General features: G+C 35.8%; 1 long non-coding RNA gene across 1 annotated transcript; it reads right to left on the minus strand.

Moving 5' to 3' along the window:
• Window positions 1–959: 959 nt before the first annotated feature.
• On the minus strand, window positions 960–19,832 carry LOC118497717. Its single transcript, XR_004900238.1, has 4 exons — window positions 19,820–19,832; window positions 11,273–11,276; window positions 9,974–9,981; window positions 960–1,110 (listed from the first exon to the last, which is right to left on the minus strand). It is a non-coding gene; the product is annotated as an uncharacterized LOC118497717 (long non-coding RNA).
• Window positions 19,833–20,065: the final 233 nt, after the last annotated feature.

Here is a 20,065-nt window from a genome sequence, read left to right on the forward strand (position 1 = left end):
TGCCCAGTGGCGGTGCCAAGCTCCTTGCCCCTAGTTAAGGAGTAGTTACATTTATACAGTCCTAACAATACATTTGGCCCTTTGAAGGCAACTGCAAGGCTGATGTGGCCCCCGGTGAAAATGAGTTTGACACTCCTGTTCTAAGTGATAAAGAGAGGTGGTTTTTAAAAGATTCTTTTATATTTTATTTTTTTTTAATTTCAAGTATACTAGGTAAAAATACAAGAAATAGTAAAATGACATTAATGATCTCATTATCCAGTTTAAGCAACTATCAATTTATATCTTATTTCCTCTGTATCCCTCCTACTCCCCTTTCCCTTTCCATTATTTAAAATATGCTCTCATATATTTAAGGAACTCCCATACATACCTTTCCATTTGCGACTGTCTTAATATACCTGTAAAAGCTAAGCACTTCTTTATACCATATAGACAGTAACATTTTCATACCTAAAAGTTATTAACAAAAACTCCTTAATAGCACCAATATCTAGCTATCTATCTAGTTCATTTTCCTAATTTTCTCATTTTTTAACTATTTTCTTGAATCCAGATCCGAATCCATATATTTCATTCATTGATATGTATCTTAAATCATTTTTTTAATCTATGGATTCCTCATGTTGCTCTTTTACTTCCTAGTTTTTGCATTATGTTTTTATTTGTAAGCTGATTGATTAAAAAAACAAAAACAAAATCAGGTCATTTGTTCTGAAGATTTATCCAGGATTTGGATTTTGCTCTTTTCATCTCCTTGTCGTTCAGGGAGTTCTGCTGCTCCTTTATTTTGTGTAAATTGATAGTTCTACAGCCTTAACCAGATACTGGCTTCATTTTCTTTAGAAAAATGCTTTATAGGGGTGAAATACAAGGGAGGAGCCCCAAAACACCAGAATTTATTTATAAAAAATTGTGTATTTATTCTTACATGTTTGAACTTCAGTCGTCTTCAAAGTATTCTCCATCTGATTCAATATACATACTGAGACTTCTTTTTTCCACTGCTCAGAATAGTTCTTGAAATTGTCAATTTTTGATGCCTTTTAGTGCTTCTGCCATTTTTTGTTTCACCTCTTCCACATCAGCAAAAGTTTTCCTTTCAGGACTCTTTTTATCCAGGGAGGGGAAAAACGTCACTTGGGGCAAGATTGAGTGAATAGGAAGGACAGGGCATGAGGGTCATGTTGTGTTGGGTCAATGACTTCTGTAACTTCTGAATATTCAATGTGGTGTGGGCATGTGGGCTCGTAAATCACCCATCATGAAATGGCGAAACACTTTGAAAGAGGCTTAAAAAAAATTCACTGTATCTAAATCAGCCTCTCACAACAGCACCAGTTGGTACACTGATACAGATGGGTTCCTAGAACACTGACCTAGCAGGGGAAACCTGTACTACAAGGGGCCCGCCCCCTAGAAGATAATTCCAGGTGTTTTGGGGTTTCTCCCCTTTAATACTTTCATCAGGAGACACATGATGTCTAATTTTCTCTGTTGGGATGTTATAGCTATTGATGATTATTGCCTTGACCCATTAATCCATTTTATCATTTGCCTTTATTAGCCAGAACATTTATTAAAGCACAATAACTTCTCAGAAATTATGCAGTTGCAGGTAAAGTTTATATAGGAAATGCTAGACAAATACTTGATTCTTTCTCTTTACTTACCAGTTTTCAAAATAAGTGTTGATTTTCTAGAACAGTAATGCTCTTTTGCGGGTAGTCGTGACTACCCGCAAAAGAGTATAATTATGAACTTGTAGAGTTAAATATATTGATAATATTTTAATATACTGAAATTATTATTATCATTATTATTATTACTGCTGCTGCTGCTCATGTCTTCCTATTTGTAGCCAATGTGAGCCTCTTTAAATTGGCTCTGGTTTTCTTTTGACATAACCCTTGTCATCATTGGAACTTTCCTTACTTTCTGGCATGACAAGATGTTCCGTGTTCCTTTTGTACAATTCTGTCCCAGATGGGGAGTCAATTATTTTTTCAGGGAGCCCTAGATCCTCTTAGTTGGAAATAATTAGAGTCCACAATCTCGATGTTAAACTTGCACATTGATAACAGGTTGGTCATGATTTTCAAGAGTTTCCAATAAATAAATTTAGGACATATTTTTTAAAAATTATTTTCATGCGCTCATACTGATACTCCCATTTCTAATTCAGGGCTACAGGTTTTTACTTGCCTTCATCAGATTTATACCTATATATCTTTTCTCTCATTCCTGAAGTTCCTGTGCCAATATGATTACCTACTTTCATTTTTTTCTTTTTTTAAGATTTTATTTATTTATTTTTAGAGAGGGGGAGGGAGGGAGAAAATAAGGGAGAGAAACATCAATTTGTGATTGCCTTTTGCACGCCCCCTACTGGGGACCTGGCCTGCAACCCAGGCATGTGCTCTAGATTGGTAATTGAACCAGCAACCCTATGATTCACAGGCTGGCACTCAACACACTGAGCCACACCAGCCAAGGCTGATTACTTATTTTCTTTATCCCACAATATACGTTAAAAAGTCTCAGCATAGCCCTGGCCAATTTAGCTCAGTTGGTTGGACATTGTCCCATAGACTGAATGGTTGTGGGTTCAACCCCTGGTTGGTGCACCTGCCAGAGGCAGCCTATCAGCATTTTTCTCTTGCATTGATGTTTCTCTCCCTCCCTTCCCCTTTCTCTATAGGCATGTCCTTGCTTGAGGATGGATAAAAAAGTTTTTCTAAAAGTCTCAGCATAACAATACCAACACTGCTACTAACAATATGATTATTGAAAGCAGTTTGACTTTTTAAAGAGTACATTCCACTAAGATTTACTGTCAACTTACTATGTTTTAAAGACCATATATATACTCTCTGAGGGTATATTTCTAACTAGTCACACAGTTTGGTGACATTGTCTCATTTTAATTTCAATGTTTAGGGATTACATTTTTAATTTAATGTCGTTTTATACTTTTGCCAGATTCCAAAGTCAAATCCACAGTACAAAGTATGTTCAGAGCTAACATTACAACTTCTTTTACCATCTAGTCAATTCCCCTTCTCGTGCAATAGGTAACCATTACTTTGAATTTTTTAACATGTTCTTCTGTTGTTTTTCATTATATTTTATATACGTATAGTTATGTGATAAAATTCACTTTTATAACATATACCTCCCTTCTTAAATACATGGTGGTATGATATATATGATTTCTTGAATTTTTTTACTTAAAATATAAGAAAAGATGTTGATATAATAATACCACTAACACATCTAAAAATTTAACAATATATCCTTAATATAAATATCCACTCAGGGTTCAGATTTCCCCAATTGCCTCATAAAGATTATTTTTATTATTTTTAAATCAATTTTAACATGAACCAGTTTTCTTTCTCTCTCTCTCTCTTTCCCCTTCTCCTCCAGCGATTCATTTGCTGAAGAGAAAACAGGTCATTTGTCATGTAGAGTTTTCTGCAGCCTGAATATTGCTCATTGCATGTCTGTGACACTGGTTAACATGTTCCTCCCTCTCTGTCTTCCTACACAATGGTGGTTAGATCTAAAGGTCTTCGGAGCTTTTCGATATATTTTGTTCTTCTATTTCTACTTTCTTCAGATGGATGCTTGTTGCACTGATATTTAGCCTCTCCTCCTTCTAAAGTAAACATTTAAAGTGATATATTTTCTTCTATATACAGTTTTGCCTTCATTGTTTAAGTTTTGAAGTGTGGTTTGGTGGTTTCAATGTTATTCAATTGTAAATATTTGCTAATTTTGATTGTGATTTTTGTTCTTGGTTTGTAGGGCTCTCTTTTAAAAATATGTCCTAAATTCTGAACTTATAGTCGTTTCCCTATTTATCCTCATGTTATTGACTTCTAGGTTGACTGCACGTAGTTGGAGAGCATGTGAATTTTGCTGTGATAGTAGTCTACTACTGCTGCGGTAGTATATAATTAGTTTATTATTTTAATTCTTTGACATTTGCTGAGTCTTTCTTTATTATTCATGACTCCATACATGCCCCATTTTTGTAAATGTTCCATAGGTGCTTGAAAAGAATGTACATTCTGTTTTGTAGTTGGTTGGTGCAATGTTCTATATATTTAAGTTATACCATATGAGATCACTACTTTTAGAGGTCAAAATGAAAATTCTGCACTTTTTGAGATATGTTCTTTACTTAAAATATATACAATTTTCATTGGTAATTTTTCTCTGAGTAAAATATTAAATGATATGTTTCATTTTGTTTAATTTGGCACTTTTAGGCTGCATAAATTATTCAAACCCTCCAATTAATGATTCTCCATTGGGAATGTTTTGTCTATTGGGAAGAGTTCCAAATCCTGATAGAAGTGGTAGAACATTTAATAGAATTTGATAAGAATGTTGAACACAGCTAACTTTTCATAGCCAATTCAATTCTTTTTTCTGTGGCAATTAGTGATGAGTGTGATAGAATGTGGACATGCAGAACTTTGGGAATGTGTCTGGTAACCAGTGTGGATTGCTTTTAGATCAATCTTTCGTGCTTAAGTTAAATTTTTGATAACATGTTGCTGCTGCTATTGTTTAGCTCAAGTTTTAAAAAGAATAATAAATGATGAATTTTTTCAGCCCAACATGCAGTCATGAGAACCATTTTGTAGTGTTTATGTTTTCAGCGCATATTTTGGAGCTTCATCCAGCCATTGTTCACCTCATTTGCAGTTGTCATACAGTTGATTTTTGTCACATATTATGACTTGCTCTAAAAATGGCTCTGCAATAATAAGTGGTAGGCATATCTCCAATTTTTTATTTTATTATCAGTTAGTATCCTCTCGTCTAAATTTCTTTTTTACCATCCCTTTTGTAGTCTGGTGTTGAGAACCTGTCACAGATCTCAAATTGTGACTTGTGAATTAGCTTCTACTATGGCTCTGAAATGACCTTTCAAAACAGAGTTGGGTCTCCCAAGACCTTTGAGGCTCAGATCCCCAAAATATAATTTCTGAGCCACCAGCAAATAGCTCTTCAACAGAGCAATCTCTAAAGGCATAACTAATGTTCCAGCCTGTTTCAGGTGTACTGTGTCTATTTAAATTCACATATTAAATAGTATTTCAAATTTCTTTGAAAATATCATAATGATTACATAGTAGGAAAAATAATCAATAGCAAAAACAGCTCAATTATCAAAGACCACTAAAGAGTAGAATTCTGTTATAAATTCTAAAGAGAAGTTGAAATTATACTAGATACCAATTTTACTAATCACAGACAATTTTTAACTCATCTAATACTAGCTATTTCGTGTAATATAACCTAATATTTGCATTGGGTCAATTTTGGTTTTGTGTTTTTCACTTTTTTCCATATCCTTATTGATTGTCTGCTCAACCTATCAATAACAGAGATATGAGTTAAAACCTTCATCAGTGGTCAATTTGCTTATTAATCCTTATAATTCTATCAATTCTTACTTTATTCATTTTGAGGCTATGTAATAAAGTACATATATATTTTAACTTTTAAAAAATCCTTATGAAAGGACCATCATTAGGAAATTTTTTACATAAAATCTATTACATACAATAATAGCATATCTGTGGTAGCCTTTTCCTTCATAGTGTTGCTTTCATTTATATTTTTTCATTTTTTACTTTTAACTTCTCTGTATATTTTAATATGTCTCTGTATATTTTAATATGGTATATAATTATGTTTCTTATATTGCATTTTATAACTTTATAATTTTTAATCTTATGTCATCTTATTTTGTATTTTTATATACTTCTTTTCCCCCTCTCTTGCCTTCTTTTGGACTAATTGTTATGTCATGTTTTTTCATTAGTTTGGAAACTTTACATCCTGTTTTCTGTGTGTGTTCAACTACAGATGTTAACTAATGAAATTCCAAAATTAACTAATATTTTCCCTATTCCTCAATCATATAAGACTTTAAAAACATTTGAACTGTACTTGCCCTCTACACAGTATAATTACTATGTTTTATTTCTATGTTTCACCCCACTTGTTACTAATTTTAAAATCAATGTGTCTTTAGACTCACCCACACATTTTCCACTCTGTGCCTTTCACAAATATCACATCTTTATCTTCAACCTGTAATAATTTTCAAAGTGTTCAGGTATATTTTTTTAGGCTTTCCTTTAGTAATTGCCTAATATTGAAAAAACTCTACTTTTGTTTTCACCCTAGGTCTTAAAAAATATTTTCTTCACTATTGGCCTGAGTCTGTATGTATTTTCTCTTAATACATTGAAAATTTTATTCTGTTGGCTTTTCATTCCCATCATTGCAAATCAACAGTCAGCTGTCAAACTGTTTCTTCTCCTAAAGTAAACGATATGCTTTTAAGACCTTCCCTCTGTCTGTTCTGTCGCTCAGTTTTACTTTGATGTGTCTAGATTTACTATCATTAGTCCTTCTTAGGTTTTACTAGGCCTTGTGAATCCGACTTCCAATACTTACATAAAATTCTCCGTGATTATTTCAAATGTAACTTCTGCCTCATTCATTCTCATTCTCTCTCTCTCTCTCAACTCCAATTAGATGTATGTTAGAATTTCTCCTTCTAAATGCCATTTCTCTTAACTGCTTTTCACACTTTCTGTTTTTTTGTTTCTGTGCTACACTCTGTATAAGTTTTTCAGATATATTTTCCAGTTCACTAATTTTATCTTCATCTATTAACAATCTGCTTTTTAGGTTGTTCTTTGAGTTTGTACTTTTTGATAACTAAGCAAATTTTCTTTTGTTTCAAAAAGTTCTATTTAATTTGTTTTCAATCTGCCTGCTCATTTCATAGTGAGTGATTACTTGCCTATGCTTTTTATTCTCTAATTTAGTATAATAAATTTATATATACTCATATAACAGTTTCCTTTTTGTTTTTTTTTTCTTTTTTATTATTTATGCTATTACAGTTGTCTCCACTTTGTCCCCTTTTGCCCACCTCTACCCAACCACCCCCACTCAGGCACGTCACAGTTTCTGTCAGACTTTGCTTAGATTCTGTAAGATTCTGTTAGAAGTTCTAGAGAGTCTTAATATTTTGTTAGATTAGTTTTGCTGATTCTCCTTTAAGGTAGTTTTTTTTTCATGGTATATTTTATAAATTTGTATTATGTGTTTATTTTCAGTGGAGGCATTTGTCACCAAGATTGGGGCATATCTATTTAGCAAGACTTTGTACTACATTAACTTCTAGAATTTGACGTCCTTGTGCATATAACATTTTTGTCCTACCCAGACCCCAGGTAGAGATAAATTTCATTGTTCTCTCCTTAAGTAGGATGGCAAAGTTTCTTTCTAGCCTATCTTTACCAAGGATGAGCCCTCTGAAGATCCTAAATTATGTGGGAGTTATTTTAACTTCAAGCACACAAGGCATAGTCTTATTTTCTGTCTCTCCCTGGTCATTAAGTCTGAAATCACTGGAGTCCTAAATCTGAAACACATGCCCCTATCCTCACTGCACCATCCACAGTCACAGCTCCTATGTTTACCTCTCTGGTTTTCAGCCTATTCTTTCTCTCTGGTACCTCAAGATTTTCTTCTTCTCTTTTATTTTTTTGTAAGATTACTTGTAGATTTTTAAAAACTATTATATTTTATTTATATTTTCTTGCTGTGTATCAAATGGGAGGACTTCCAGCAAGAACAGGTATTGTAGGCTCACTTTTGCAGGGGAGAGAGCCATGTAGGTATGCCAGGAGATGAGAGAGAAAGGGGTTTGATCAGCCCACATGGAGTCAGTGCATGCTGAGATTTTTCAGAAGTGTTTTTCAAGACTATGTCAGGGGTCCCCCTGGGAAAGCTGTGGTTTATAGGTGCTCCCCACATCCTAAGAATAGTACAAAAAATAATTGGCATGACATTTTATATTTGGATTAATCAAATACTGCAATTTATTAAAAATAAGACAGTTTGATAGTGACTAGGGCTTCACAGAGTTGTTAGTACCTGAAACTAATCCTCAAATCTCAGCATGTGGATTTTATATGGCTGCTTCAGCTCTCCTGCTGTGTGTCATTTGATACCACTCCAAGGCAAAAGTTGGGACCAGATGGGAAATCTGGATAACAAATAGTTATCATTAGATTTAGGCTTAATTTCCTACCTTCCTGTATCTTAACTGTGAAGAATGTTGGAAGTTTATAAGAATGAGATATGTGTCCATTTGGGGTTTTATGGGCATGAGTACATTAGAACTTTGGGTTTATGAAGATTAGGGACAACCTCATGGAAGGCGAATGAAAGCTAATGTCAAGGGCATACTCGCAAGGGTTCCCATTTCAATATGGCCTAATCTCTGTATTGATTGTGTCTTGGAATTTCTCCAGAACTGCTTCAGGAAGGATATTCTCGCTTCTAGGGTTTCATGCTATGATTTTTCTTACTCTAATTTTTCCCAACAATCTGTAGCTCCATTTGCTTTCTATATTCCAGGATTTTCTAGTCTTTGTCTAGATCCATATTTTGTCTCATGCTATCACTCATTTGAAAGACAATGTTTCAGTTATTTCAGAGAGAACTCGAAAGGGAGGGAAAGTCTATGTATGTACCCAGTCCACTACTTTAAGTAGAAAATTTGTTCTACATTTTATGGTGGATTGGTGACATGGATGGTAATATAAACATTAACCCTTTACAATGATTGTAATAGATTTAATAACTATGTAAATATAATACTTTTTAAAAATTACTGCTTATACTTAAGTACTTCTAACTTGATACCTGGGACCTGTTTTAAAGTAACTAAAGTCCATTTATGTGAAAACATTTTTGTTCCTGCTAATAAGCCTGATTTTACATGTAAAGAGAGGATACAGCACTATACTATTTATATAGACAATATATCAATAGAAATTATTATGCTTAATTCCCAACTACTGCAGTTGAAATATTAATATATAAGGCTTCAGGAGGAATTAACATATTCCATATAAAGTCATGTATATAAACAAAGGTGAACCACTTAGGCTGGTGCCTAAGTTTTAACATAAAATTCCCTTCTCTTGAAAATACTTGGAAAAGCCAATAGTCTGGCCATTGTTTAATGCAAACAAATGAGGAAATTGTCTTTAAAAGACAATATGGGTATTTTTTAGACCTATCCACTGAACAAGCCTAAAAAAACAATGGTATTCCAAAAGTAATGTATACATCTAGTGTCCAAATTGTGGTCTCTAAATACTTTTCCCCACTAAAAGGAACTAGGGCTTTTTGAAGTGTTGGTTGGTTCCAGTTTGGGGCAGGAAATATATGAGGTCACAGCTAGATATCTTTTTGTGCCAGAAAGTAAATATCAAAGGATCCTATCAAAAGATACAAGAATTAATACAACTGGGCTCCCATTGGTAATAAATTGGATACTGCTAGCATCAAAAAGAATAAAGAATGAAAGTGGTTGAAAAACACTGAGTCCAATAACCCTTAAATGAAAAACAGGAGAGAGAAACAACACCAAAAGCTACCACCACGATCATCACTGAATGGATACCATTAGAATTAATTCCTTACTCCGAAAATCGGCAACTAAATGGAAAGAAATAGTAAGCATTTTTCCTGTTTTCTCATATGAATTGAATTTCTGGATAACTAAATAGTCCCAGTTAATGAGAAAAAGTTCTTATGTACAGAAAAAAATTCAACTCACACTTAGGGAAAATATTATAAAATTAGATAATTACTATTTTAAGACTTCTAGTGAAATAATTGATACTTCTCAATGGTAAAGATAGAATGTTTTCATTTAATCCCTTGAAACATATAAGTATTTCATACATTGTCCAAGGAGAATATTATATATATAATATATAAAATAAGATATATACATATACATTTAAGTTATACATACATATATAAAGTATGTGTGTATATATATGACAGGTAAAACAAAATCTAGAGAATTATTCAATTCTCTAGAATTAATGGGAATATGGAGATTATTGACTGTTTTCTCTATTTTTGAATATGTTTGAAATTTAATAATAAAAAGTAAAATGAATATATTTTGTGGTTCAGTCAAAAAGACTAGAGTTGTAATTTAATGGCCCAGATCCCAGTTTTCACTTTATATAAGGGAGGTATTTTACATAAGACAAATTGCTTCTTAGAGTGTGTTCCTCTATTATAAAATAGTTTTTACTATATCATAGCATTTTAGAACTTGTTAATTGGGATATGATCTGGGGAAATAGGAGAAGAAAAGGATTCTGTGTTGTATGTAAGCTTGGAAGCTTTTATTCTGTTTCCTCTTTTAGAGTAAATGCATATTAGCATTTTAAAGCCTTTGAGAACTTTGCAAACAAGGAAATGGCTAAACAATTGAATCTCTTTAGTTCAGTGTTTCCCAAACATATTGAATGAAAATACCCTTCCCCTTGATTTTTTAAATTTAACACCTATGAAACTTTGGGGAAAATTCTGAACTATATGATTTATAAGGAACCTTTAGGCTCTAACATTCTAAGAGTCTATGATTCTGTAAGTATTTTAAATGTCTATAGGAAATCAAAATACCCAGTTGATACTATGGGGAAAAAATCAATCAAATCAGTTATTTGACAGAAGTGCCTATTTAATTTAGTCCAAATGTTTTATCAAGTAGCCCAGGTAGACCAGTTTGAGTGTTAAAAAATAATGATGATGATCTTGGCAGCATTCTTTGAATCCAAGTGTTGTTACTTGTGCAATGTTGAGCTTGAGCAAAGCCTCCACATTCATTTGGTCTATCACAGTGATCAGTGCAGACTGGTCAACCAGCAAATTTTTAAAGTGATTCATGTCAATCAGAAAGCTCAGCAATGGGTGAGTTCACCGTCTGTGTATCGCCAAGTGTCCCTGAAATGACCGCTTTGGCCTAATTTGTAATGGGTTTGATACTTAATCTGGAACATGTTTATAACTACCACATTTCCTCCATAAAAATAATTTGTTTAATCTTCACTCAATTATTAAAATTCATAGGATGATAATGATAAAAATGTGGAAGATATAAGGTCCACAGTTGACCATCATTTGAATAATTAATTTTTCTAAAGGATACATATTATCCCTTTAATTATCCTGGAAAATAAATTAAGAACTTTTAAAATAGAAGTACACGCCCCTCAATCTTAATGAAGGAAAAAACTGCTGTCAACAGTTTTCTCATGTTTGCTCTCAGTAGAAGTTTTTGGAAGGTTGGGATATGGGGGAAAGGGGACAGGCACTTGAGTGGAAATGATTAGTTAATAACACACACACAAACTCTGCTCAGTTCTGTGTCTGTCCTACAACTATACAATGTATGAGTTAAGTCAGACTTTTAATTTTGAGATTAAAAATTTGAGATAATTGTAGGTTCACATGCATTTGTAAGAAATAATACAGATAGACCACATACACTCTTTAGTCAGTATGTCCCAATAATAACATCTTGGAAACTATATAGTACAATATTGCATTGAGGATCACAATGTATAATTTTTGAAGAACTCAGAGGAGACTCCTGAAGTAAAGAAATAAGAAAGGAAGGGGCTTTCTATATGAACTTTATCTCAGGTTGCCTACCTATCTCCAATATTTTAAGAACAGAAATCCAAATTACTATTTATTATCAGTAATGAGGCATCCTGGTGCTTTCTCTTTCTGCATGTGTATAAGTCATGTTTTATGCATACATAAAGTGTTAGTATGACTCAGCAGTCACATTTAGAAATAAGCATATACAGTATGATTTTGCATATACTCACACACGCACCCTCCCCACCCAAAATATGTAAAGTCTCAAAATTTTTTGAGTTGCAAACCAAAGCAAATCTATCAGAATCTAGACCTAACAAAAAGATCATGTGGATTGAATTTGCTATCTTGTGATTTTTAACTTGTTATTTATCTTAAGTGTTATAGGAAGGATACGTGAAACATATCTATGCTTAGGACATACTAGAATGTTAAAAAGGAGAGTGGTCAGGGTTGCTGGGTCCCTGTCCATTTACTTTTAACTGACTTACTTCCACGTATGCATCTATGATGATGAAAGAATCGTTTCTCTTTTTTCCTCCCTTTGTAATAATTATTTGTCCAAATATTGGTGTCAGATGAGACCTGCTGCAGCCCTAGGTGCATCATCTATTCTTGCCCATCGCTCAGATCCTTGGGTGATGCAAACGTGTGTGTGCCAAGGGTAAATATTTGACTGCTGTTCCAGCCACCGTTGCACAGCCCCTGAGTGACCCTGCATTAATTAGCTGAGAATTTCAGGGCTTTGAATCTGATTGAATCAAAATATTGTTTTTACAAGTTGATGAAGGCCCTTGATTGATATGGGCCCTGCTGATTCTTTAAAGGATTAAATTGTATGTACAGAGTACAGAGTCCTGGCTGTCATTGCTTAAAAGGGGATTGTTTTTTAACAAAGCTTTTAAAAAAATAGTGCTATGGTGTGTTTTCCTCCCAACGGAAGCCACGGTCACTTTAGTGGGCATATATGTGTTTAAGTAGAAAAAACAATTAGAAAAATCGAGGGAAATGGTCAAGAAAAATGCCAGGTAGAAATTAAGAGACAGAAGAGAAAAAGACAAAAAGAAATGGATAGAGTGGGAAGGAGGGGCTTGGCTTCCATTCATCTTGAAAGTGTTTTGTGTGCACACCTGCCATGGTGAAGCCTGCTGTGTTTTACCCTGAGTGCAGGAAAGGAGCACAGTCATCAGGGTTTGAACAGGCCAGGGCTTGGAGGAATTGAGTGACACACAGCATCTCCAGTGACATACACTTACGCGACCTGTGTCACCTGGCTCTCTGCCTACTGAACCTGAGAGCTCCCCTGCACACTGACACCTGCATGCATGAGATATGACAAGACCCAGAGTCAGGCCTTCATCCTGGGAAAGGGCAAGACAAGAAAACCTCTAGGGGGAAGCTGGCAGGAACAGAGATGGAAGAAGGAGGAACCCAGATTTCTCTTTCTGAAAAACCCTTCCATGTTAATAGGAAAGATCCACAACCCCAACAAGGCAAGTCTCAATATGTTACACTCATATTTCTCTTACTCAAGATCTCTTATATTGGTCCCATGTTGATGTTTATTCCACCTGCAAATTTACAAAACTCTAATCTAATTTCATCATGCACCTGTTAACTTGAAAAATGACTTTTCTCATGGACTCCGTGTTGTGTAATGAATCAAAACCAATCAGCACACAGAAGAAACAATAAAACGGAGCACAGATCATCCTGGGCCCCGCACAGGGAGATTGCCGAAGGTCCCAGCCGGCAACCCCTCACACTGCTTCTGAAAATGAACCTCTGGGTTTTAAATACTTCTGGGAACATGCTGCTTCCCTTCAGTTCCTTTTGGGACAAATTAGCTAGAATCCTGGATGTTTTTTTGAAGTTTTATTCTCCTTTCACTTGTATCATAAAGGTGGTCCTGAAAATTGGTTAACCCATAATGTGTTATGTGGTGGGTAGGACACGGTCACAGGTAATAGTGACATGGAGCATGAAAAAAGGGAAATCTGTATGTAAGCCTATGGCTTAGGTGTTTTTTGAAAAATCATAGAAATAAAACTGCATGTGGATCACTTAAAAGAACATGTAAGTACTGTCTTAGTCCATTTGGACCTCTGTAACAAAGTACCATAGATTAGGTGACCTCTAAACAACAAGAATGTATCTCTCACTTCTGGAGGCTGGAAGTCCCAAATCAGGGTGTCAGCACGGTTGGCTTCTGGTGACAGCCCACTGCCAGCCTCTCTTGTATCCACATGGCAGACAGCACAGAGGGTAAGCAGGCTCCCTTGTGACTCTCATAAGGGCACCAATCCCATTCACACAGCTCTATCCCCATGAGCTCATCGAGTCCTTGTTACTTTCCAAAGGCCTCGCCTCCGAGGAACATTACGTGGGGAGACTGGAAGTGGGGGACACAAACTTTTACTCTGTGACAACTACAGAGTAGTAGCTTGAAAATTAAGCACATGAAGATAGAAGATAAGCAGAACAAAGCAGAGTGCTGAGCAGGATGTGGTCCGCGGAGAAGACCGTGGGGAGGCATGGCAGATGTGAGCGCACTCAGAGCAGAGGACCCTCTCCTACAGGGCAAAGGAGAAGTCATAAGGCATCAGGGCAGTTGGTGATTACTGAACTTGGTTCAGGCAGGAGAAGGATGTGGGTACAGGAGCTGAAAGACAGTTGAGAGAATTGGCCTCAGGATGGAGGACCCTGAATCTCAGACTGAGATGCCCGAAGCAGAGGCAACAGAGACCCACTGTGGAAACCTGAGCAGAGGGATGACTGGAGGAAAAGCCCTTTGTCCATGCAGCTGTTAGAAGCCATGGGTCAAACCTTAATTTAGTGGGTCTTCTGTTTGGCTGGTTAGCAGAATCATCTGCAGAATTTTAAAATATGTACATTTTTGGTCTTTAATCTCAAAGAATTTGATTTAGTAGATCTGAAGTAGGGTCCAGAAACAGCTAATTAAAAGTTCCCTGGGCTAGGGCTTCTAAACTTTAAAGTGCATAAAGATGACCCAGCACCTGGTTGAAAAGCAGAGTCTGATTCTGCAGGTCCAGGTGGGACCTGAGATTCTGCCAGCCTAGCAAGGTCCCCGATGCATGGTCTGCCAGCCCAACTTTGAGAAGCAAGATCTAGATAACCTGATAACCAGGTGTGTTTAGGACCTGCTTCCTGAGATGACTTAAAGTCCAAAGAATAATGTAGGTGCAGAAACCTATCCAGATGAAATTTTACATCATTTCTTTAAGAAATGAGAAATAAAGAGGTGATTTTTAAAAATGGAAATAAAAGCATGACTGAAACAATGAAACTATTTCAGTTTTGGATAATGTGCAGTGAGACTGATTTCACATCTATATGTACTTTAGCCTCACAGTTCGTGAAAGCGGTAAGAAAATAGAAGTCTTCGCGTTTCCGTAGAAGATGTGAAAAATGGATTATTCTTCTCAGTTTTTCTTCCTGTCTTCAGAACCAGGCTGGCATTATTTTAGAAGAAAGGGAGGAAGGAAGAGAGAAAAGAAGGGAGGAAAGGGAAGGAGAAGGAAAAGAGGGAGGGAGCAGGGCGGAGAGTCACTGTAGGTATTACTTGACCAGAGAGGGCTGTGGTTGTGTGGGAGAGGAGATAGAGAGCCACACCTAAATTATATGGATGTGTGTGCATGGGCATATATGTATGTATCTGTGTATATAAATATAAAATGATATGTAATGCAATTACATTATAATGTGTATGTATACACATATGTGTATGTATAATTATATAGTATGTGTACATATACATGTGTCTGTGTGTATATGCATATATGTAATGTGAGAAACAACTAAGCTAGTGGAAAATAAACTATTAATTCTAACGTAATAGTTATAAATTTCAGTTATCTATAATATCAATATATCAATATGTTAATGTAATCTAATAGATTATAATAATCATTATAAAGTTAACCTTACTTGATACCTGCCAGTGGTAGGCAGTGTTGTGAGAACCACACATGTGAGAATGACACTTCATTGAAACAAACACTTTAAATCAAGTATACAGCTAAAACCGTTGATCGCCCTCATTCCCACCATCTCATTTATGTGTAGGAGAGGCCTGTCTTCCCTTTGCAGGCAAAAATCCTGTTCTTTTCCCCGGAAGGGCCAGGAGTTGTCTGTGCTGTGGCTTCAGATGGTATGAAGCCTCAATTCCATGACCCAGAGCAGCCCAACAAGAATACAACCGACTTTCAGTTCAATTTTAGAAACGAGGCTTGGTTGTCACTGAGAAGTCTAGGCACCCCTCAGTTTACCTTCGCTTCCCTTCAAATTGGGGAGAGTTATGAGGGTCTCAGCACTGGGGCACAAGAGGAGCATGAGAGTGAGGCATGGACTTCTGGGGTCTCCTGCAGCAGATTAAATATTCTTGCAGAGGAGCAGTGCATAAAATGCAATAAAGTGCACCCTCTCCCCTCACTCCCTATAACTCTCTTATTATCTTGGGCTCAGATGTGTTGCATGAACATACAATAATGGGGCTAACAAGATGGTTTGAGGTCACAGAGGGATAAACCATGGCGTAATCCAGCACCGAGGGCTGTTCTGGTAATGAAAATTGTAGAGCAGTCTTGTGGCTACTTTTGTAATAAAGATATACAAAGATGAATATAGGTTTCCAGGAATTAATCTGAGAGCATTTGATCCAATTTATACTGGAGTGGCTACAATGAAGGCAGCTCGGTAGACAGGATTCCAATTTAGGTTGATGGAGTGCTGTGGGGTCCCAGGGAGGAAGGGTTCCCTGTAATTGGGAGATGATTTTATTTTTGAAATGCCCATCTCTTGGCTTTGTCAAAGACCATGCATCTGGCTGCCTTGTCTGTGAATGCGGTCAGGCTCAAGGTACTGGACCCCGCAGTGTAAGCTTCTGGTTCAGTATTCAGCATGACAGACAGGCTTCCAGTTTCATTCTTTCAGAAAGGATCCTGGGACACACTGCATTTTATTGTTGTGATTGTTCTGTGAACCAAGCAACATTAGACCCATGGAGAGGGGAGGCTCAAGACAGCTTTATGTCGCCTTCTCCTTCTCCCTTTCCATTTTGGACCTGCTAAAAGCTACCAGGTTTAAGACTTTTGTGAGTTTTCACTCTGAAGCCAGGAGCTTGGGTCTGAGGAGCATGGAGAAGCTGTTCTTACTTTGTCCTTGAAAGTGTGTCATTCTCTGGCAGATGGCCATGCTGGGGACAGAACTGGAGACAGCTGAATTCAGGCCATGACTCTTGAAGAACTGAAATTCCTGGCACACTTTTAATAAAACACCCTCAAACCAACCCAAGAATGTTGACTGTGCCTACCTTATTGTCATTCTATCTGTTTGAATCTCTGAGCTGCCAAATCAGGAAAATGTTTCTTTAAGAATATTTAGATTCAAAACCCATTTGATGCTTGCCATTGACTTTTCTTTTTTAAAGTGGCATTAGGGAATTATTCTCTTCAAATCCTGCCTTGGTAGCTGTTAAGAGGCTTGTGTTTAAACTCCTGTTCTGCTTAAGATGAATCAGAAAGCACTGAACTTCTGGCACTGTCCCTCAGAACTTCTGGCCTCTTATTTGTAATTTTATTTAGTGCTTTCACTGATTTAACTTTGAACATACATGAGCTCATACATATATGATAAAATATATGTATGAGCTTATGTATTTACGATTCACATGAAAGCATATCATGGTTATGGGAACACCTTTTTAAGCTCAATTTGAAGACAAAGATTTGTAACACATTTTTATTTGTGTCATGAATTATCACTTAGGATTTTCATATTAGCATTAGAAAAGCAGGCTGTTACGGGAATGAAATTTAATTATTACTAAAGGCTTTTTATATTTTCCATTTTTAATTCTATTTTAATACCTCCTAAATTTCATATGTTGGCCTGTGGACTATACACCCAAGGTGGTGTGAGATGTGAACTGCCTTTAATAGCAAATAAAAAAGCAGTTTGTATTCAGCTTAAAATAGCCCACAGCTCAAGTGAAGGGTGGAGCTCTGCAGCCGGTGAACCCAGAGAGAATTTAATCATTTAGCCTGCAGATTACAACTTGAGTCATTTTTAGAGCATTTTCAAGTATGTGTTTTTGTTTATTTCTACAAACACACACATAATATGCACTAGAATTTGCTTATTTATATAAATCACCTTTTTGTTTAGCACAAAAGAACCAAGATTTTTAGTTCATTTTTACTTTTTTACTATCTCAGCTTAGATTATCTTTGATGGGAGGTGGGAGTGGTATTTCTAGATGCAGCAAATGAAAAAAAGTGTACTTTCAATTGTCAGTAATATTTAATTTCTACCAACAGTTTCTTAATTGTTCTTCTGTAAAGCAAAGCTTTAAAGTGTCAGCCTAAATTGCAATACAAAAGAAATCAGAAATTATGCTGTTAACATTTCCCATTTTCAGATATTACTGATTAGATTAGAGAAAATTATTCCTTATAATTTCACCATAGAAAAGCTATATATCTAGTCATATCACTATATTGAAACAAAATTAGGGAGAAATGGTTTCTTAACACTGTTTGCTGATTTTTTTTCTTATTTTTTAAAAAGGAAAGGTTGCAGCATCTAATTTTACCCATGATTTGTCTTTATTAAAAGCTCTTGTCAGGGAATTAGATTTTTCAGTTCTGGGCATTGCCTTAAAAATACAAAACCTATCATGATGTTGGTCTTATAATAAAAATTAGTCTGATTTTAATTTAAAGAGATTTATAAGTAGTTCTCTTAGGAATTTTGTTGTTTTATTCACCAAGTTAGTAGACCAATAGAAACATACCAATGACGTTTAGCTTGCAAGTTAATGAAAAACAAATCCCCTATTGAAATAAACTAGATTTTTTTTTCTTTTAATATAGAGAGATCAAGTTCATGCCTAAGAAACTTTCAAAGAAAAACTCAACCAAATTTCTTTCTTGCGTTTCTAAGATCAAATGCCTTCTGCGTCATGGAACTCACCATACTGAGGGGAATCTTGCCTTCATAGAATTCACTAATGCCACTTGGTGGGTTTGAACTTTTTTCAGTGTGACATAAATGTCTAAAACAGAAAAAAAAAAAATTGAAGGAGCCAGAAAAGCATTTTAATCTGAATGAGTTATATATAGACATCTTAGGAAATGCACGTATAGTGCATGAGAACACCATACCTACCTTGTAAAAGATTCTAAATCAGTGTGTATTTACCTCCTGATGAAAGTTGCAGAGCAGAAACAAGCCTCTGTTCGGGAAACATGATATGGGGTTGCGTCTGTGATGGGAATCCTAAGGATGTTTCTGAATGTGTTAACTTTTTTGGCTAACTCAGTGATGAAAGCTTAGGGCAGAGCAAGTGTATTTCCTAACACAAATTTGTAAGGATGGTTTTGATATTTTTATCTTTAATGTTTCAAAGAAGCTTTGTTAAAGTCTAGCTTGTGTAAAATGTATACTTGGAAAGTGTTAGATCAGAGGAAAAGACGACTTTTAAATATTCAAGGAATATTTGTTTTTTAAGTCAAGCTTGTAGAAACTGCCTGGCTCACCTGTTTTCAGGAGACCAAGGACTTCTGCCCAGCAGCACACTCTGCCTCTTCAGAGCGGAGACAATGCGAGGGAACTGGGCGATTAGGTTTCTCACCGCTACTTACAGCAAATCATCAGTTTGTTATTTTTCTTTCCAAATACACAGATTAAGATAATAAAAGAAGTGACAGTGGATTCCTCGTGGAATTAACTGTTCTTCTCAAGCTCCATCCAGTCATCAATCGTAGCATTTGTGTGCTCTTCTGGCCCTTCCTGCGAGTGTACATGTTTGTATATCCAGGTTTCACTGGCAGACCTAATTTCAGAATACATAATGCATGATTTTGAAACCAATTTGTTATTGTAATAAAATATTTTTTAGGAATGCATGGAAGTACTCGAGAGGAGAATGTTAAATTATACATGCATTGTGGCCGAGTGGATTCATTTAGCTCAGTCTGCAGGTGAATCTCCTGTGACCTTGGCACTTGCTGGCTAGTATAGAATAACAATCAAAGCTCGGACTGGAAATCCGACCATTTCCAAATATTAACAACTTCTTTCAAAGGAAATGCTGATTTCAGCATTTATGTTAATGGCAACATCAGTATCTCAGAGTTTTTAGGGGAGAGGAGAAACAAAAATCCATGATCTTAATAGGATTAAAAGCCAGGCTTTTATTTTCAAAATGCTAATTTGTTTTCTGCATTCTGTTTTCATATCAGGGCTTGTTATTCACTACCCTAGGACCCACAGGCAACTGAAGACTCACGAAATTGCATTGGTAACGATAGGAAAGTGACATAAAAGGTTTCTGTCTGAAAGGAATTCTATATTCTTTCCAAGCCAACTTCCTCCTTTCTTCTAAGTCAGCTTGGGGCCGGGCATTCCGAGATAGAGGGTGAGAGAGAACAAAAATGCTTTAGGTCCCTGGCCTGACTCCTATCTACTTCCCCTTTCACATTAGGGAACAAACTTTAGTCATTAGAGGGGCATTAAT

Source organism: Phyllostomus discolor, chromosome 12 (assembly GCF_004126475.2).
Source record: "Phyllostomus discolor isolate MPI-MPIP mPhyDis1 chromosome 12, mPhyDis1.pri.v3, whole genome shotgun sequence".
NCBI lineage: Eukaryota > Metazoa > Chordata > Mammalia > Chiroptera > Phyllostomidae > Phyllostomus > Phyllostomus discolor.